Here is a 21,991-nt window from a genome sequence, read left to right on the forward strand (position 1 = left end):
AAGTTATTGAATTAAAAAATTCTTAATTAGAACAAAAAAAAAAAAAAGGGACGGATAGAACCTTAGGACAAATGTTGGAAGCAAAGCTGTACAGACAAAGTCTTACACAGAAGCGTACACATACACCCTCACAAAAAGAGGTAAAGGGGGAAAAATCATAAATCTTGCTGTCAGAGACCACCTCCTCAATTTGGGATAATTCGTTGTCTAAAGGAGGGAAGGAAGGAGGGAAGGAAGGAAGGAAGGAAGGAAGAAAGAAAGAAGCAAGGAAGGAAAGAAGGCAAGAAGGAACGAAAGGAGGGAGGGAGGAAGGAAGGAAGGAGGGAAAGAAGGGAAAACAGAAAGAAGATACAGTAAAAATAAAATAGAGTATAATAAAGTTATTGAATTAAAAAATTCTTAATTAGAGAAAAAAAAAAAAAAAAAAAAAAAAAGGACGGATAGAACCTTAGGACAAATGTTGGAAGCAAAGCTGTACAGACAAAGTCTTACACAGAAGCGTACACATACACCCTCACAAAAAGAGGTAAAGGGGGAAAAATCATAAATCTTGCTGTCAGAGACCACCTCCTCAATTTGGGATAATTCGTTATCTAAAGGAGGGAAGGAAGGAGGGAAGGAAGGAAGGAAGGAAGGAAGAAAGAAAGAAGCAAGGAAGGAAAGAAGGCAAGAAGGAACGAAAGGAGGGAGGGAGGAAGGAAGGAAGGAGGGAAAGAAGGGAAAACAGAAAGAAGATACAGTAAAAATAAAATAGAGTATAATAAAGTTATTGAATTAAAATATTCTTAATTAGAAAAAAAAAAAAAGGGATGGATAGAACCTTAGGACAAATGTTGGAAGCAAAGCTATACAGACAAAGTCTTACACAGAAGCATACACATACACCCTCACAAAAAGAGGTAAAGGGGGAAAAATCATAAATCTTGCTGTCAGAGACCACCTCCTCAATTTGGGATGATTCGTTGTCTAAAGGAGGGAAGGAAGGAAGGAAAGAAAGAAAGAAAGAAAGGACGAAGGTAAAGTATAATAACGTTCTTAAAATTAAAATTGATTATTAAGAAAAAAAATTTTAAGAAAAAACCATGGACGGATAGAACCTAGGACAAATGGTGGAAGCAAGACTATACAGACAAGATCTCACACAGAAGCATACACATACACATTCACAAAAAGAGGAATAGGGAGAAAAATCATAGATCTTGCTCCCAAAGTCCACCTCCTTAATTTGGGATGATTGGCTGTCTATTCATGTATTCCACAGATGCAGGGTACATCAAGTTGATTGTGGAGCTTTAATCCGCTGCTTCTGAGGCTGCTGGGAGAGATTTCCCTTTCTCTTCTTTGTTCTCACAGCTCCCAGGGGCTCAGCTTTGGATTTGGCCCTGCCTCTGCGTGTAGGTCGCTGGAGGGCGTCTGTTTTTTGCTCAGACAGGACGGGGTTAAAGGAGCCGCTGATTCGGGGGTTCTGGCGTACGGAGGCCGGCGGCGGGGAGGGAGGGGCACGGAATGCGGGGCGGGCCTGCGGCGGCAAAGTCCGGCGTGACTCTGCACCAGCCCGAGGCCCGCCGTGCGCTCTCCCGGGGAAGTCGTCTCCGGATCCCGGGAACCCGGCAGTGAGATAAGAGATCTTTAAGCCTGAACTTTTAACAAAATCTGGCTTATATTTACATCCCAGTGTTTTGGGTTTTCTGTTTTTTTGAGGACTTGGAGAAAAACATGCTCAACTTTGATATTACCCAATTGAGGACTTCAGTTATGAGTGCTGACCCACAAAGTTAGGTGAAGTCTTTGGCATTTAATCCACTAACAACCTGAATGAAGTATCATCTTAGGTTCAGTAAAAGCCAGTCTGAGGTAAATACCAATAGGACAAATGGTCCCTTCTCTCTCTCACAATAATATGTAATGCAGCACTGAAACATTGGAAATGGTAAGGACAGCAGCTGAGTAGAGTTTATTATATGAAAATCAAAACAGAACTTCCTCCAGTGTGCCACTAACTCAAGATATGGTAGATATGATCATTTGAGGACCCCTTCAACTGTATGCCTTTCTTTATGCTCCTACTGAGAGGACAAGAGAGCATGCAGACGATATTGCCAGATTCATTTATGACCTCACACCAGGATTATGGCTGGTTTAAAAAAAAAGAAAACCGAAAAAGAGTACTTGGAAAGAAAAGAGAAATTTCCCAGCCTAATGTTAATATTGGGAAAGAGGTTACATTTGTAAGAAACTTAATGCGGTTCTTACAACACACTTGGTGGCGGCCCAATATTAAAGTAGAGAAGAGAGAAAAATGCCTACTTCTACTTCATCTGTCATTACTCCTAAAAGACACTACCCAGATATTGATCCTAGTTTAAGAAATTCTAAAACATGCAAATCAGAGTTAGAAAAGACTATTCTAAAGCATGGTACAGAGTTCACTTTATTCACAAAATAATAGAAGTGCATAATTGGAGGCCAGGAGCTTCTGCTGTATTCCTAGCAGAAAATCCAAGGTTGCATACCCTTCATGGAGGTGGGTGAAGTGAACAGAGGAAAAGGTTGTTCCTTGGTTTGTTAAAGCAACTAATTACATACAGTCTTATCTCCACCAATGACCCTGAGGGCACACACTAGAGGGACCCAGGTGTAAATGAATCGCTATGTAGACATAGAAGTAAAGGCAACTGGCTAAGAATAAGATAAGAAATAGGAAACGAGAAAATAAATCCACCCTTGGATAAGATCACTCTTATATAAGTGTATAACTGGATGTGTGAGTGATAGATATCAACTTGAGGTCAAAGATGAGAAAGCTTATCTTGGTCTATTATTTATTTGAAGTATAAAATGAAAAATATTAGAATTTCCTCAGCTACCTTTGGTAGTAAATGATTCTTAAGAATACAGAAGTTACAAAAGGAAGTAAGAAATTACACTTTTGTGAAAGAAATGGAGAGCAGGGGTATTAATACCAACCAACTCTATCGTCCTGTGAGAACTCTAATAAGGTTCATGGATGGTAAGTTGAAAAACTAAGACTGCTGAATTCTTGAACAGATGGCAATGGAATGAATCTTTGAAAAAAGTAACCAAACCTGTAACTCTATACACAGAAAATACATCCTTCAAAAATAAGGGTTGACTAAAGGCATTTTCAACAGTTTGAGAGAATCTGTTGCAGGCTGGCCTGCACTAAAAAGAGATACTAAATAGGAGTTTTTTAAATGGAGACTACCTCTGCTGGAAACATAAAAATAGAGAAAGGAATAAAGGACACCAGAAAGGGCAAATGTACAGGCAAATATAGATAAATATTGAATATATAACTATGTCTTATGGGGTTCTAAATATATGCAGAATTAAAACTCATTACTCATAGATGATAAGACCTTTAAGCAAACTAGGAGTAAAAAGGTAACTTCCTTACTATAACATGATCCATGGCTTTAGATGCTCGATGTTTTAAATATACCAATTCTCCCCAAATTAATCTATTATAGCAATGCCAAGCAAAATTCCAAATATTTATTTTCATGAAAATTGTTAAAGGTGGTTCTAAATCTGTATGAAAATATAAAAGGCCAAAACTACATAAAGCAAAAATAAAGTTCAAAGCTGTAAAACATATTACAACATCTATTAAAAAGCTGTACTAGTAAAAGAGCACAAGACTGGCACAACAATAGAAGACACATAGGACAATGAAATAGAAAACAATGCTTGAAGTCAGAATCAAGTAACTGTTAACAAAGCAAATACTACAGGGCAGTGGAAACAATGATCTTTAAAATAAATGTTGTTGGATTGAATTTTCATATGAAAACTTTATCTTGACCCCATTCCATGCCACATACAAAACTCAATTCCTCATGGATTGCAATCTAAACAAAAGTTTTAAACAGTAAGATAAAATTTTAAAATTTACTTGAAACAATAAAGTAAAAAGTAAAACAGTAACATTGTAAGAAGAAACATAGAAAAACATCTTTCTGACCCTTGAATAAACAAATATTTCTAAAACAGAGAGCTGATTGTAAAGAAAAATAACAGATTAGATAATTGGAAAATCAAGAGCTTTAATTCATTCAAGAAGGACCCGAAAAGGATGAAAACATAACCCATAGAGTGAGGCAAAATATTTGCAACACATCTGACAAAGGGCTTATGTCCCGAATATACAGAGTACTGTAAATCAGTAGGAAAATGATGAACTAACAGAAAAAAAATGGGCAAAATACTTGGAGAAGCACAAAAAGGTATATCCAAATGGCTAATAAATATATGAAAAGATACTTAACATTATTCTGAGAAATACAAATTTAACCATGATGTGTTACTATTATGCAAAAACAGAAAGTCCGAAAATAGAAGTGTTGTAAGGATATGGCATAGTCAGAACTCTTACACTACTGATGGGAGTATAAATTTGTGTGAGCAGTTTAAATTTAAAACGCTATCGATAGATTTACTGTAGATTTACTGGACATAAGCATGTCCTATAATCTAGCTTCTATTCCTAAGCATATAACTGATAGAAATGCATGCATATATTCATGAAAAAGAAATACTAAACGTTCAGAGTAGTACTATTCAGAAACTACAGATAAGCTGAAAAATAGTGGAATGGTGAAATAAATTGCAGTATTTTCTCACAATGTAATTCTATGCAAAGAGAACAATGTAACTATACACAAAAATATGGATAATTCACAAACAATAAATGCTAAAGAAACTGTATACCAAAGAGTTTATATTGTTTGATCATATGTATGTGTGTATGTGTATATATATTTACAACACAAGTAAACCCATATACTGTTAGAAGATAGGAAAGTGGGTTTTACTTTTGGAACAGTGACTAGAAGTAAATAGAGTGGAATTCTGGGATGCTGGCAGTGTTGTTTCACGATCTGAATTTTGGTTTTCTTGAATATGTTCAATCTGTGAAAATTCAGCCTACATGACTATAATTTGTGTATATATGCATGTTATACTTGAATAAATTCTTTTTCAATTGTAACAAAGAAAATCCAGATTAGTCAACTAGGTGTTTCAGTAGTAGGCTGGAATAAGAAAGGGCTAAACTAGGGAATGAGAGGTATTTCTAATTATAGGTGGTTGAGTCCAGCTCCAAGGACTAGACATCAGGGGCAGGACACCAATCAGTAGACATACTGGAGGGTGAGGGTAACAGCAGAATGAATTAAAGGGGGAGGCAAGGAAAACTTTTAATCATAAAGGAATGTTATAACTTGGAACTTGAGAAAGACAAGAGACAATAAACACATCATGGACACTGTTGGGAATTATCAACTATTAGATCCACAAATGTCAGGTATGCAATTGGTAGCAATGTCAATTACTCCAGACTCCTAATGTATAAATGCAGGCAAAGATGTGTATATTCTTAGCTGAATCCAGGAAAGAGTTCCTCTAGCTTGTTTTGGTACAAGGAGTGTCTTCCTCCTAAAACCTTGGTAACCCTGGAGTCAAGAGAGTAAAACTAGAAAGCAGGGATCAATAAGCCAGAGAAGGGCGTACAAATAAGTTTTCAAACCGCAGGGCTTTCAGCCAGGGTCAGAAGTCTAGGAAAACAAGAATGTAGATCAGATGACCAAGAAACCCATCTACACATAGGATCTGGATAAATACTTGGATTTGGCACTGACTAGAGCTGGCTTTATAATTTGTTCTCCAATTATGTATAGGAGATCAGCTATACTTAAATATTCAAGAAGAAAGTAGGCAGCCTCTACAAAAGTGTTTCTTCAAACGTTTGCCTTCAGGGCCCTTTTAGCCTCTTACAAGATACTGAAGATCCCAAAGAGCTTTGGTTTATGCAAGCTATATCTGTAATTACTGCATTAGAAATTAAAACTGAGAAATTTTAAATGAAATAAATATTTTAAAATCAACATCAATAAAGCCATTACATTTAACGTAAATTACATGTTTTATTTTAAAAAATCTGTATTTCTGGAGCAAAATTTAGAGTGAAGAGTGGCATTGTTTACATTTTACAATGTTGCTTCTTAATATCTCTCGTAACAGAAACAGCTGAATTTTCACACCTGCTTCTGCGTTCACTTGGTTGCAATACCAAATTACATAACCTCTAAAATCCACTCTTCACTTATGAGAAAATCAGAGTCAAAGAGGCAAATGAAATCTTAGTATTATTGTAAAAATTGTTTTGACATTGCAAACTCCCTGAAAGGGTCTCAGGGAACCCCAAGTGTCCCTCGAAAATGATTTAGGAATCACTGTTCCACTGAATGACAGTTTGACTTAAGAGCTCAGGATATGACTGATCCTATAGTAGCAAGTTGCCTGAACCCACATTCAACTGCCACAGCATGGAGCTTAATATTTTTCAAAGAATACAAAAATTAATTCTCAGAATGTTGTGTCAGAGAAAAGCACATTCTTAGATTGGCTATAAATGGCAGCTAAATTTGCCATAGAAAATGGGGTAAATCTTTCAAAACAAGGTTCAGCTGTCATCCTTGTTTATGCTTCAGAAAATCTTTGGCTAAAATAGAAGAGTATTTTTAAGGACACTGATGGAAAATATTTATAAGAGAAGAATGTAGGAAGTTAAAGGTGAACTTTTATATAGGGATAATGGAAATTTAAGTAAACACATGGAACATGTGAGAGGAGCATTTTTTGGGTACAGCTGAACATAAATAATTTTATTAAATATGTTTTAGGCAAAATTATAAGCTTGTATGTGTGTGCATACACACAAACTTGCAATGCTGTCAGAAACGGTTTGTGCCACATTAGCAAACTTAGAACACATTTGATCAATAATTTATTCTGGAGAAATGAGTTAAAGAGAAGGAGGCTGTACAGCATTTATGATTTGTGTGATCAGAGAGATGAGAGGGGCCAAAACAAACAAAAAAAGAAAAGCTGGAGTTCAACCAAACGATATAATACCACTTCCATAAGTCTCCATTATGATCTTTTAGAAGCAGAGAAAAGTTATTATAAGGGGATGTATATGAGTTGCCAATAAAGAATATTTTAATGGCTTTTCAGATTAGGATTCCAGATAAAACTGTAAGAACAAATGACCCAGGTGGTGATGAATTCATCTGATGCATCAGATGCCACCACACCATAGACAAACCTCTGGAAAGCCCATTCTCCTGATGGGCTTGATGCGTTAGTTTGGCTTGTGACAACTACATGAACGCTTGACTTTTATCACTATCCCCTTGATCTCTGGTGCTACCAAAGGAAGTTTGTGTGACATGGAAAAACTAAGGAGAATATGAGAGTGAAAGAGGCACTGGAGAAGACTGGAAGAAGTGTTTCTCTAGGTTGAAATCAGAAATCAAAAAGACTTGTCAGTTTCTTAATAGGTAAAAATCTGAAAATACCAGAAAATACTGCAGGACCCTTTTGAAATTTAATTCTCCTACAATTTTAAAATTAAAGTGTAGATTTAAATATTTTCTTACTAAAATAACATAATGAATACCACATTTAAAAAAAATTATACACACACAATTTGACCTCATCCATTTGAAAAGATAATAAATAGTCTAACATGAATCTGACTCAGCCTTGGAAGAAAATCAGGAATTCCTTGACACAAGCTAACCCTTGCTTGGCAACAGGAGCTATAGGGATTCTGATTTGATGTGCTTCTATGAACCTCTCTGAATCAGATTACCAACTTTTATTATCATCAAAAAGAAAAGTTAAAAAGCTCAACTGCATATTAAAGATGACATGAGCTTTACCATGTCAAAGTCAAGTCCAAAATAGTAACTTCTTATTCAAGCCAGTACCAGCAACTTACTCATTTAGGTATACTTTTAAGCAGAATTAACTTTTCTCTAGGGTTTTACTTCCCCAATTTTTACTTATGTCTTTTATTTTTTAAAGGAAGCCATTAGTTTCTTTCAAACTTGGGGTTTGGCAATGTCTTTTTTAATTTGGCATATATTTTAGGCAAAGGAAATCTACTTCCAATACAAATGAAAGCTAATGGCATGAAAATATTGCTTGTGTTTAGGTACATTGTATTTGGAAAGGAGAAATATTAGGCAGGTCCACAAATTATCACGTTCCCAAAATTATATATAAAACAAAAAGTTAAGAAGGAAAAGCTGAGTGTTATTTTTTTCTTATTTGATTAACATAATTAAAAAATTATTGTTGAAAAATATCTTACTCAGCTTATGAGATTTTGGACATGTAATGTTTGAACTTAGTTATCAATTTGGAAGTTTTCATTCAGAATACGATCTATCTTGCTACTTTTTACTTGGAAGAAACTTAATAAGATGTAGCTAATTTCATATCAATCTATAATGACTGTCTTTTCTACTTTATATTCTTGCCTCCTTTGCCTCACAATGTTTTAGAGACCATTTTTTAAAGGCCATCTCTTCAATAAGTGGTGCTGGGAAGAGAACAGCTATGTGTAAAAACAATAACATTAGAACATTTCCTCACACCATATACAAAAACAAACTCAAAATGGATTAAAAACCTAAATGTAATACAGGAAACCATAAAAATCCTAGAAGGGAACATAGGCAGAACACTCTTTGACATAAATTGTAGCAATCTTTTCTTGTATCTTTCTCCTGAGGCAGCAGAAATAAAAGCAACCATAAAATAATGGAACCTAATTAAACTTAAAACCTTTTGCAAGCAAAGGAAACGATCGAGAAAATGAAAAGACAACCTACAGAATGGGAGAAAATATTTTCAAATAATATGAACAACAAGCATTATTCATATTTACAAGGGGTTAATATCCAAAATACATAAACAGGTTATACAACTCAATACCAAAAAAAACAAACAACCCAATAAAAAAAAATGAGCAGAAGACCTGAATAGACATTTTTCCAAAGACAAACAGATGACCAACAGGCACATGAAAAGATGCTCAACATCACTAATCAAAAAATGCAAATCAAAACCACCATAAGCTATCACCTCACACTTGTCAGACGGCTATCATCAAAAAGCTTACAAATAACAAGTGTTGAAGGATGTGGAGAAAAGGGAACCCTTGTACAATGTTGGTGGGAATGCAAATTGATGCAGCCACTACGGAAACTGAGGAACACTAAGGATGTTCCTTAAAGAAGTAAAAATAGAACTACCATATGATCCATTAATTCCCCTCTTGGGTATGTATCCAGAGAAAACCATAATTCGAAAATGTACATACAGCCCAATGTTCATAGCCGCACTATTTACAATAGCCAAGACATGGCAGCAACACAAGTGTCCATAAACAGATGAATGGATAAAGATGTGGTGTGTATGTGTACACACACACAAGAATATTACTCAGCAAAAAAAAAAAAAAAAGAATGAACTTTTACCATTTGTAGCAATGTGGATGGACCTAGAGAATGTTATGCTTAGTGAAATAAATCAAAGACAAATACTGTACGATACCACTCATATATGGAATCTTAAAAATAATACAAATGAATATAAATGCAAAACAGAAACATTCGTAAATATAGATGACTAGTGGTTACCAGAGGGGCAAGGGAAAGGGGGAGGGACAATTAGGGGTATGAGATTAAGTGATAGAAACTACTATGTATAAAATAGAAAAGTAATAAGGATATATTGTTTAACAGGGAATTATAGCCATCATCTCGTAATAACTTTTAATGCAATATAATCTGTAAAAATATTGAATCATTAATATTGTAAATCAACTGTATTTCAATTAAAAAAACAGCAAACACCTTATTGAGCATTTTACCACTTACTGTCTTAAGCTGCATGCTACTGTATTTTAACAAATCTTATTACTGTGGTAGACCATGTACTGAAATGTTTTATAATTACTTAAATATCTATTTGTTTCTTAGTGTTCCACAGCCTTGGTAGAGAACATAGTAATATTCTAAGATGAATTATCTACCTGGAGAAATAATATGGTACATGAAGCAACCATGTACCATAGGATTTGAGAGTCTAGTTTGAGATAATACGATACTGAGAGAAGAGAAAATCATAAACCCAGACAAATCAATTGGGTGAGACTTTATAGAGGAAATGAATTCAGGGCTGGACATCAAGGAAAGGCAGCATCTGGCTTATCTGAGGAACAGCGTAAACAATAGCAGCAAAACTAATCCGAACATTCATGGTTATCAATAGAGAAGCTGGCCTCGCTGAAGAGTGCTGGGCAGAGGGCCGTCAAGTGAGACTGAGTGGAAACTAAGGGATAAAGAATTTTAAAGAGGGACAACCAAGTGAAAGTGAGGTTTTAAAAATACCCACCTGGAAGCAGTTTGAAAATAACAAGAGTTTGGTGGCAGCAATTATAAGCATATTGAAGTTACATAAATGTGAAGTTATCAAATTCTGACTAAGATGATATTATTAATAATATAAAGGAAGAAGTGCATATGAAAGACTGTAAGGGGAGAAACTATGAGGTATAGGAAGTGAAACTGTCTTCCCAATAGCATGGTTAATTTTGAGCACTGCTATATTATATGAATAATTATTTCCATCTTCCTTTTCACTTGGCTTGCCAATTCAAAATCAGTTTCATGATATGTAAGGAATATAGAATACATATAGGAAAGATTTATTTTTTTCCTTTTAACTGTTATTTCCCCATACCCAAACTATTCATATCAAATTCAAAAATATTTTAATAGAAAATATTTCTTACAATATATATACTTACCAAGTTCAAAGTTTTCTTATGTTTTTCCTGAAAAACTAATCCTTAATTATTCCAAACCTGATTAGTTCAAATTGTTTTGTTAATTCCTATGTAACAGAAAGATTAATGTGACACAAGAATTTTGTAAAAATTTTTCAGTAAAATTAATACTCTTACATAATAGTCAATCCAGTGGGAAAAAGTTCTGTGTAGAACAAAACAAACCCAGTTGCTGCAAAGACTATGAGACTAAGCAAGAAAAAGAATGTCTAATTCTATAAAATAAAATTGTTTACTTAAAATGAAATCCTTGCCTTAAATGCTGTAAACCTATTTTCACATTCAGAAACAAATTCTACAATTAATGGATAGAAAGTGTTAAAGAAACAGGACAATGTCTCTGACAGGTAACTGGTTTACTTCAGCAGCGAAAATCTATCAGTGACTTTACTAAAGTTTCAATTTGCTTTCCATCCATTGCAATTTTAAGTAATTAATTTTCCAGTACAGTTTTAGAAAGTATAACTTATACCAGAAAACAAAAAAGAGAAATAGGTAAAAATCATGCTTTAACAAGAATATTGCTTTATTTTGACATACACATCTGGAAGCATATATCATCTTGTAGAAGAGTCTGTTTCTGATTTAGGAGACCAGCTTTATGATCTGAAAAGCCTCAAGCCCTATAGCAATAATTCTAATGAAAATAGGACTTGAAACTATAAGGAAAAAAATTACATACACTTCTGTTCAAGGGTTATGATTACTGCCATAACCAAAAATAGTTACTCTGAAGCATCAATAAATGTAAGCACTAAGCCACGTGTTCAGGGTCTAAAAGAAATCAACAAGTACCTAATGGTGGCCTGGTATAGACATATGATTGTTTTTGGGTTTTTTTGTTAATAAATTTATTTATTTTTGGCTTCATTGAGTCTTTGTTGCTGTGCGCGGGCTTCCTGTAGTTGCCGCGGGTGGGGGCTACTCTTTGTTGCAGTACGCAGACTTCTCATTGTCATGGCTTCTACTGTTGCGAAGCGTGGGCTCTAGGTGTGCAGGCTCAGTAGTTGTGGCTCGTGGGCTCTAGAGTGCAGGCTAAGTAGTTGTGACACACGGACTTAGTTGCTCCACGACATGTAGGATCTTCCCAGACCAGGGCTCAAACCCATGTCCCCTGCACTGGCAGGCAGATTCTTAACCACTGTGTCACCAGAGAAGTCCTTATTGTTATTTTTTTCTGTTAAGTAGACAGTGCTTTTTCTTTATTAATGTGGAGAACTTCAAAAGGAGATAAATCTCTGAATGTACTGAAAATGTGAGCCATAAGATATTTATTAATTGATATATTTAGTGTATAGCACTAAGGGTATAAGATAGTAATTAAAAATTTGTAATCAGCTTGGTTTCTCTGTAGCTCCACAATTTATTGCATAAATTTAGGCAAGTTATATAATGTGGGCTTCATTTTTATCATCTGTCAATAGGGATAACAATAATAAAATACAGTGTTGTTATAGAGGATTGAATGTGAATATTTCTTAAGGCTCTCAGAACAGGACTTACTTCCTGGTACTTACTGGTGACAGCAGTACTAATTATAACCATTATTATTTACTTATGAATATATCTGACAGTCAGGCATGGTTTTCTCAGTTGAAGCAGGACACGATATATTGAACCAGACCTGGCCATTGAAGTAGGAAAAGAACTGAGGTGATGGACCCAGGACAAATAGGAATAAATTTCAGTCTTGCAGTTAGAACTTGGCATCTGGTGGGCATAGTCACAAATAGGCAAAGACTTGCTAGTTCCACAATACTCACTGAGAGAGTGAAGGATCCACACAGGCAAGCAGAGGTAAACTAAGTGGGAATCCAGGTATAAGGTAGTAGTTTCAAAGCTGGTCTTAAACCTAGTCATTGGAAAACCTTAAATTCCCTAAAGTACCCTTCATATTCTCATAGCAAAGCACTACTTTGTAGATTTGCACATCATCTCCAAACATAACAAGTTAAATGCTTTCATTTGAACGTATGATAAAGTAGTTCATTGGAATTTGAGGCCCACAGTACAACAGATATAGAAAATTAAAATCGAAGTCAGTGTGGTTAAGTGTGTAAGAAACACATGGGAATTGAAACCTACCCAGGATGTAACCAATTCTTCTCTCCCCTCTTAGATCTAAGTCATATGTATATACTTAAATTGATAACTTTTGAAATTGTTTCTCTCTCCCTCCCTCTCTCTCTCTATGTATATGTAGGTATATGTGATTATAAGTCTTTTATGCTTTCATGCTCCAAAACTTGCAAAGAAAATTAAGGATGTTAGCCTTACTAAAGACACTCCAGGTCCTTGTTTGCATGGGTAGAACTAAAGCACCCTCAGGCACTCATGTCCATAACCAGCTTAGATTCTGCTTCCTCTTTTTAACTGCTTAGTTATGCTTCAGTTTGCTTATCCCTCTTTCCCTTCATTTCACTACTCTGGAAATTCTCATATCTACTTAAATTTAACATCCTACTTCCTTCCTCAAATACATCAGAGCAGCTAAACACGGTTGGAGGAAAACATACAATCAAATCAAATGTGTTGGCCACGGACGTGTACACACAGCTCAGCTCTCCCTTCAGGAGACCCTGCTGCAGTGAACACACTGACTGAGAGCCTCTGCCTGCAGCACCTACAGGTTCTCTCTCAGGCTCACACCAAAGCTGGGCTTCCCTTAGGCTTCTCCCAGCCAATAACTGGATATGACGAGATTACTATGGCTGGGCTATTTCTGCCCAAAGTGGGACACTCCCAATAGTCAGCCTTCGCTGGGGTGGGGTTGAGGGGCACCTTGGCCTAGCCAAGACATTCTCAGATCTGCACTGCAGTCTGAAGTTCTCTCACCCAGTTTTCCTGTCTTTCATTTCATAGGTGTCAGACCTGCATCACAGTCTGAGGACTCCCCTCACCTATGCTTAACCCTTTACTCTTTGCAGGCATTTCCCCCAGTAACTATCTTACATGGTTAATCCCACCTTGGCATCTGCTTCTTGCAAGACCTGAACTGACTCACTAACTGCTAAATTCCTGATCCCATATCTCAGAATGTGTCCTTAATTTCCTTAGTCAATTCAGACACCTAACCTTCTAGATACATAGTACCATCTTCCTCTCTCCTCAAATTAACAAAACTTCTCCCACCACCCTGCCCTCAGGGCATTCTTTATTTTCAGTTATTCACCTTGTAAATATTTCACTGACAAAATAGAAGCGTTCAGAAACGGCCAACATCACATCCATCATCCCACCTACTGCGATTCTCATATACTCTACCTTTTCTTCTGCTGTTGCTGTGTATCAGTATTCCTGTCCAAGATGAATCCCTCCAATTATGCATTGGATTCCATCCCATCTCATTTATGATATTGTTTTAATTTCTGACTTATCAGGTTTTTCTCTCTTGAACAATTTTTATCATAAAAAGTGCTGTATTAGTGCCTATAAAAAATCCTTCTGACTCCCGAATCTTCTAAACCTACAATCTGTATTTATAGTCCATCTTTACATTTCTCCTATCCTCTTTTGAGCCCACATGAATTTATACCATTAGTATAACATATATAATTTGCTCTTGCCAATATCAGGAACATCTACCTGAAGTCTGCCAGTTAATTCTCAAACATTACCTAATGCAAACAATCAGCAACATTTGACAATGTTGATCACTTCTTGAAAGACTTTCTTCACACTGATTCTAGACACCACTTTTTCTTGGTTCTCTTACTTCGTTGACTACAGTAAGTCCCCTATATATGAACGAGTTCCGTTCCGAGAGCATGTTCATAAGTCCAATTTGTTCATAAGTCCAAAGTTAGCCTAGGTACCCAACTAACACAACCGGCTATATACTACTGTACTGTAATAGGTTTATAATACTTTTCACACAATAATACGTACATAAAAAAACAAACACAAAAAATAAAGAAAACATTTTTAATCTTGCAGTATAGTACCTTGAAAAGTATAGTAGTACAGTACAGCAGCTGGCATACAGGGGCTGGCACACATCACATGTTCACATCTTCGAAAGTTCACAACTTGAAGGTTCATATGTAGGGGACTAATTGTACTTCTTTCAGCCTCCACTACAGGCAGTTCTCACCTTCCACTCTTGTACCAGTTAGAATGCTCCATGGCTTTGTCCTTGTAACTTTTTCTAACTACATGTTGTGATGTCTTCCATTCCCATAGCTTTAAATGTCATCTTTAATTTGATGACTCCCAAGTTTTGATCTCCAAGTCCTCACATCTGACCATCTTTGGACTCCTATGTTCCACTGTTTACTCAGCCTCTCCACTTGGTCGTCAAATATGTATCTCAAACATAACACATCCAAATACAAATTCTTGATTACCCCAAAGCACACTTCTCTCTCAGTGGTCCTCATTTCAATTAATGTCAACATCTTTCAAGTTATTTCAACCAAAAATCTTAAACGACCTTGAAAGTAGCATCCAAAAAGATTCTCTTTGTTCTATTCTTTTCCTACTGGAAAAGGAAATGTCAAAATATACCCAGCCCAAATCTTCTTACCATTTCTACTCACTGCTATTCTTCTGATCCTCACCATGATCTTTGTTTCTGGATTATTGCAATATATTCCTAATAGTCTCTGTGTATTCTCTCCTAATATTCCATCCTCATCCTTCAAGCCTATTATTTGCTCTGACTTTTAAAATGTACATAAGATCATATCACTCTTTTTTCCTCAAAATCTCCAGGATTCTTCTCAGAGGAAAATTTAAAGATGTTAACAGGAACTACAAATTCCTAAAATATGTTTTCCATTTTTCCCTTCCTCCTCTCTGTCACCTGTTCTCTAAATATCTTGTTTGTTCTACATCAGGCATGTTGACCTCCTTGCCTTTCTTCTGTCAATTTCTGACTCTGGAATATGGAATTCTGTTTGGAGGGAACTTCCTCTAGGTATATGTGTAATTTACTCCTGTACTTCTTTCACTTCTGTGTTCAAATGTCCAGAGAGGCCTTCACTGAAAACAACATATAAACTAACTCAAATCCAACTCTGTCACTCTCTCTTCTCCTTAGATTTTTTTTGAAGTATTAAATAAGTTGAAAGTCTCTATACTCCAATACACACAACCTCACCACAAAAAAGTGTAAGTTCCTTTACAGAGGTATTTTGTGGTACACTGTGCTGTATATTTTGAATTATGTTGATGGCATATAGAGCAGTGAATGTTTACTGAAGGAGTAAATGTATAAAATGAATAATGAGACCAGCACAGAGAAGGAGCAGGGTGATCTATTACCAGAACTAGAGTAGAAAGTAGAAAGATAACTCTGGTTAATAAGATCTGATTAATAACTCTAACCTGGTTATTCTAATTAAGGTACATAGGTAGTTAGAAACTTGGTTATTATTTCTAGCATGCAAGATTTTTACAACTAGGCTATTAGAAACAAAGTTACTTGTGCAGAAAAGGGTTAACATAGCTGGCCCAAGACTGCTATCCTTAGAAGGCCTACTTTCAAAACTGGCCCTTGTCTGGTATCTGTGAACGTGGACTTCAAGAGTATTCTTACCATTCCCAAAATAGTAAGCATTGTATATTGTGTCTGAAATACTTGTGCAAATGATGTGCTTTACATTACATCTGCTTTCCTTCTGGGAGTCTGGAATTTTGGTATGTGCTAGGCAGTGAGTGCCTATGTGACTAGCTCCCAATAAAAAACTAGGCCATCAAAAATAAATAAATAAATATTTTTAAAAAGGGACTTCCCTGGTGGTACAGTGGTTAAGAATCTGCCTGCCAGTGAAGGGGACACAGGTTTGAGCCCTGGTCCGGGAAGATCTCACATGCTGCAGAGCAACTAAGCCCGTGCGCCACAACTACTGAGCCTGCACTCTAGAGCCCACAAGCCACCACTACTGAGCCTGCATGCTACAACTACTGAAGCCCGCACACCTAGAGACTGTGCTCCACAACAAGAAAAGCCACCGCAATGAGAAGCCTGTGCTCCGCAACGAAGAGTAGCCCCAGCTCACCGCAACTAGAGAAAGCCCATGCACAGCAACGAAGACCCAATGCAGCCAAAAATAAATAAATTAAATAAATTAATAATAATAAAAAAAAACCTAGGCCATGAGTCTCTAGTCAACTTCCCTTGACAAAACCACAGCACACATGTTGCTGCATTTTCATTGTTAGGTAAACACGTGCTCCATGTGACACCTAATGAGACAGAGAAAGCATAAGGAAGTCTGTAGGCAGATTCATCTACACTCTACTTATGTCTCTTTCCCTTATGATCCAGCTGTTTATCTTAACTACACCTGTGTGATAAAATCTAGTTTTACACCTAAAGATTTAAGTCCGATGAATCATTCTAGGCAATCTTTTAGTGTGAGAATAGTGTTGGGGACTCCAAAACACAACAATAAAATGCCTCCACTGTAATAAAATACTTCAGTATGTCAGAACTTAAGCTACCAACTGTTAAACTACCGGACTCCAATCTCCAGAAAATTTAACAATTGGCTATCACAAAGCTAGTAAGATCTGGCACACCACAGGAAACCAAAAACCAAGACAATGAAACACAACCTTAAACCTAGACCTGATAAGGAGACCTGTTCCTCGTGTTGCCAAGGGTGCTAAAAACCTAGTATTGTCTCATGCACAGAGAGTGCTGAGAAGAGCCACACAAATATCTTAAAACAAAAGGGGCAAATCAATACATGAAACTTTTCATAAGCCTTTGCTTAAATTTGAACCAGTTATTTCATGTTCTACTATAATTCCTCAATTTTACTGACAACCTTAGAGAAGAAAATACATATATTCTGCTCTGAATTGTTCAAATACAAAAAAAAGCACATTTATGTATGCTAGAGAAAAGATATAGCAGTCAAATCTGCAGTCAACTGCTAAAAATTATAAATGACATTCAAAGTTAAGCTATCCCACCTGAGATCTCCTCAGGAAGGTTAATATAAAAGAGCAATAGGGCTTCCCTGGTGGCACAGTTGTTGAGGGTCCGCCTGCCAATGCAGGGGACACGGGTTCATGCCCCGGTCCGGGAGGATCCCACGTGCCTTGGAGCAGCTGGGCCCGTGAGCCATGGCCGCTGGGCCTGCGCGTCCGGAGCCTGTGCTCTGTGGCAGAAGAGGCCGCAACGGTGAGAGGCCCACGTACCGAAAAAAAAAAAAAAAAAAAAAAAAGCAATAGGGCTTCCCTGGTGGCGCAGTGGTTGAGAGTCCGCCTGTCAATGCAGGGGACATGGGTTCGTGCCCCAGCCTGGGAGGATCCCAAATGCCGTGGAGCGGCTGGGCGTGAGCCATGGCCGCTGAGCCTGCGTGTCCGGAGCCTGTGCTTCGCAACGGGAGAGGCCACAACAGTGAGAGGCCCGTGTACCGCAAAAAAAAAAAAAAAAAAAAGCAGTAAATATTTTTAAGTTTTGTTGAAAAATGGAGAGCTATATATACATAAAGCAGGGCTTGTTCTCAGTCACTGCTGACTCCACAGTTCCTTGAACAGCACTTGTCATAAGAGCCACTCAATAAATATATTGAATTAATGAACATCTATTTCACAAATAAAGGTCACATGGTTAAACTGATTTTGCATTACTCATTACTTCATCCAATTCTTGAAAATGACAACATAAAAAGATAATGTGAGACCATAACACATTCATTATATATGGTTGTTATATTTTTCAGTGTCACTCTGCTTCTAGCTTTTTGACCCAACTGGGTAAATACAGAATACTTCTGTCTATTACTCATAACAGCTTTGGAAAAACATTTTTCTCAGTGCATTAGACTATTACTCTATTCATCAGAAGTCAAGAGTGCATTAGTATCTTATATATAAGCTGAACTTTCAAGTAGTTTTGACACTGATCAAGTTAAACGTGATAATGGCCAGAGTGATGAAATGAAATATAATCGAAATGATGCAATACATTAGAATTAAGAATTATGATATGCTAAAATTGCTTGATTGTCTAAGGAATTACTGTGCTCACATTCTGAAATGTCCTAAAGATAAATTTCAAAATTTAAATGAACAGAAAATAAAATCAGCTTTCTGTGAGACGGTGTTAAATTTCTGATTTTTTTATACATAAAAACATCCATTTTATGTGTAACTCTACTAATAAAAAATAAAATGCAACTTAAAGCCAACAGTTTAATAATGATAGGCCAAAGGCATCACATTTACAAGATAGTATCACATACACATTTTAGTCATAGAAAAATTGTGTTCTGCCCTGTTAAAGATCTAAATTTTCAAAGGGTGATGCCAATACATCTGCTAATGAAACTAATAGTATCAATAGCCAAAAACAATTATGAGTTACTTTCTCATTATGTGAAGCAGGTGTCAGTTTTAATGGTTTCCAGCTGAACGAAAACTCTTCTCCGGAAAGAATTGGCTTCCCATTAAGATACAGAAATGTAGAAAGAGCTCCCACTCAGACAACAGGAAAAAGCCAAATAATCTACAAAATTATAATTTGTTCTTAGCTACTAAAATAGCTGAGATCACAGAGGAAGCCACTAGGCTGATATCTGAGAAAAGACAGGCACCTTCAAGGAAATACAAGCAGTGGCTTATCTGGGGCAGAACAGAGTAGGAAACCTGGGCTGACATATAAGCCAATAAAAAGATTTCAGCTAAAAATTTTAGCAAATTCCTACCACTGTAGCATAACCTGAGAATACAGAACTCCCAAGAGCCCAAGATACCAGGGATTTTACACTCAGTCTCAGAGTTTTCCATGGATGTCACCACAGGGCAACAAAAACAATTTTGAGCAGAGTGAGACACTACAAAAAGGCCCCCTTTGTGGTTCAAGCCTGAACAAGAAAAGCAGCTGCCACTGCAGGAAAGCATAAAGTTCCATTTGGAAACTTCTCTCCTACAGGGAAAAAAATTCTTGAGCTGTGAGTTGGGGAAAGAGGAGGGGAAAGAGCAAACAGCTGCACCTGGGGCACCAAAAAGAAAAAAATTTCTACCCTTGGAAGGAGGGTTAGAGATTCTCCAGACTCTGGCTATTAGAGGCATTAAGCAAAAGGAACCAGAGCAAGATCATAGAGAAAGCCCATCCCCAAGAACCAGGAACACCAAGCCAATCTAAGCCTGAGATTGGAACAAGACAACAGAGAAGGCCCCCCTGCCCCTACCACCATGCTACTCTGTGCTGACTTATGCTGTAGTCCATGCCTGAGGTGAGATATATGGAGAGAGACCTGTGGAAGCACACAGGGAAAATCTTAAAGGTAATAGGAGAACAGGGGCATCAAGAAAAAAATCCAACTCGCACCCTATGCACAAGGTAACCCTGAACAATTTTGGAGCAAAATAAGCACTAAGGGTAACTATAGCTACAACAAAATCCACACTCAAGTTTTATGCAAGCCAAAAGACAACTGACCAGCAACTTTCAAGTTCTGAAAGGAAAACATCAGCCCAAGAACTTTTTTTTTTTCAGCCCAAGAACTTTGTAACAAGTGAAAATATTTTGCGAAGAGGAAAGCTAAATAACAACTTTCACAGATAAAAACAGAGAATTCAATACACAACACATATTAAAGGACATCCTTCAGGTAAAATAAATATAATACAAAACTTACCTACATCTCCGGTTACCTGTAAAATGGGAAAAAGCAATACTGAAATAACAAACTGTCTTTGGCCTTTAACATCAGGGGATCCCCACACTTTTGCGTCTTACCTCCAGGAGGTGGACCAGGTTCTTGCAGTGAATAGCAGAGAAAAATCCCCTTGTGCTTCTGGCAGGAAGAGAGGAAAAGGAGCCATTGTGAAATACGCCAGAGCACCCTGTTTGTCTTTAAAATGTCTGCCCTCAGGTGAAACAATTTAGCTAGAGCCTAACCTGCTGGGGCTAATCAGAGCTTAATTGACCTGGAGGAAGGAAAAACCCAATTCCAGCCCCCTCTAGCCTTCCATGTGGAAGAGAGGATATACCCAAATCCAGCCCACTCTAACCATCTTGTCCCAACGAAGGGGAGCAAAAAATTAAGAAGCCTGTGTGAAGTTCACAGTTCAGTGGTACAATCTCGCTCAAAGACTGAGACCTACTCATAAGACTATGGAACACTTCCCCTCCACCCAGACCTTACCACTGAAGGCCTAATTACAGCAGTTCCCTTTACCAAGTACATAATGCTCAGCTATGAAGAAAAAAGTACAAGACATACTAAAATAGAAAAATCAAAGTTTGAAGAGAAATAGTAAGCATCAGAACTAGACTAAGATAGTGCAGGCATGTGGGAATTATCAGACCAGGAGTTTAAAACAACTATGAATAAGATGCTAAGGCCTCCATTGGATAAAGTACAACATGCGAGAACAGATGGACAATGAAGGCAGAGAGGAACTTGTAACAAAGAACCAAAAAAAGAAAAATAAAAATATGACAAAGAGAGATGAAAAAACACTGTAAGAGAAAAGAGAAATGAAGAATGCCTTTGATGGGATTATTAGTAGACTGGATACAGCTGAGGAAAGATTCTCTGAGCTACAGGATATCTTAATGGAAACCACTGAAACTGAAAAGCAATGAGAAAAAGGACTGAAGAAAGAAAAAAAAACAGAAGAAACAAAATATCCAAATACGTGGGACAACTGAAAAAGTTATAACACATGCCTAATGAGAATTCTAGTGGGAGAGGAAAGAAAGAAAAGAACAGAAGAAATATTTGAAACAGTAATGACAGTAGAACACCTTGCAGGAAATGTTAAAAAAAAATTCTTTAGAGACAGGGCAAATGATAAAGGACAGAAACTCAGATCTATATAAAGAAAGGAAGAGAAACAGAGAAGAAATAAGTAAAGGTAAAATTTAAAAAGTTTATTTTTCTTATTATTAAGTGATCTATTAGCTAACAGTATGTTCAAAATAATAATGGTACCAGTGTAGTCAGTCATATGCTTATGTATATTTATATGTGCTTATGTATAAGTGAAATGAATGACAGCAATGATAAAAGGGTCAGAAGGAAAGAATAAGGATCATTTTATTATTTAAGGTACTCACTACTTGTGAATCATTACAGTGTTATTTAAAAGTGGACTTGGGTTAGCTGTAAATATATATTGCAACCACCAAAATAAAAGTAGAAACAAGTAAAAGGAACATGATAAAGAAAAAGAAAAAATGAAATCATACAAAATGCTCAATTAAAAACACAAAAGACAGAAAACGAGTGGAAGACAAAAATAGGAATAAATAACAAAGGTGGCAAACAGAAAAATACTAACAAATATGTTAGACAT

Source organism: Stenella coeruleoalba (genome assembly GCF_951394435.1).
Source record: "Stenella coeruleoalba genome assembly, chromosome: 5".
NCBI classification, from domain to species: domain Eukaryota; kingdom Metazoa; phylum Chordata; class Mammalia; order Artiodactyla; family Delphinidae; genus Stenella; species Stenella coeruleoalba.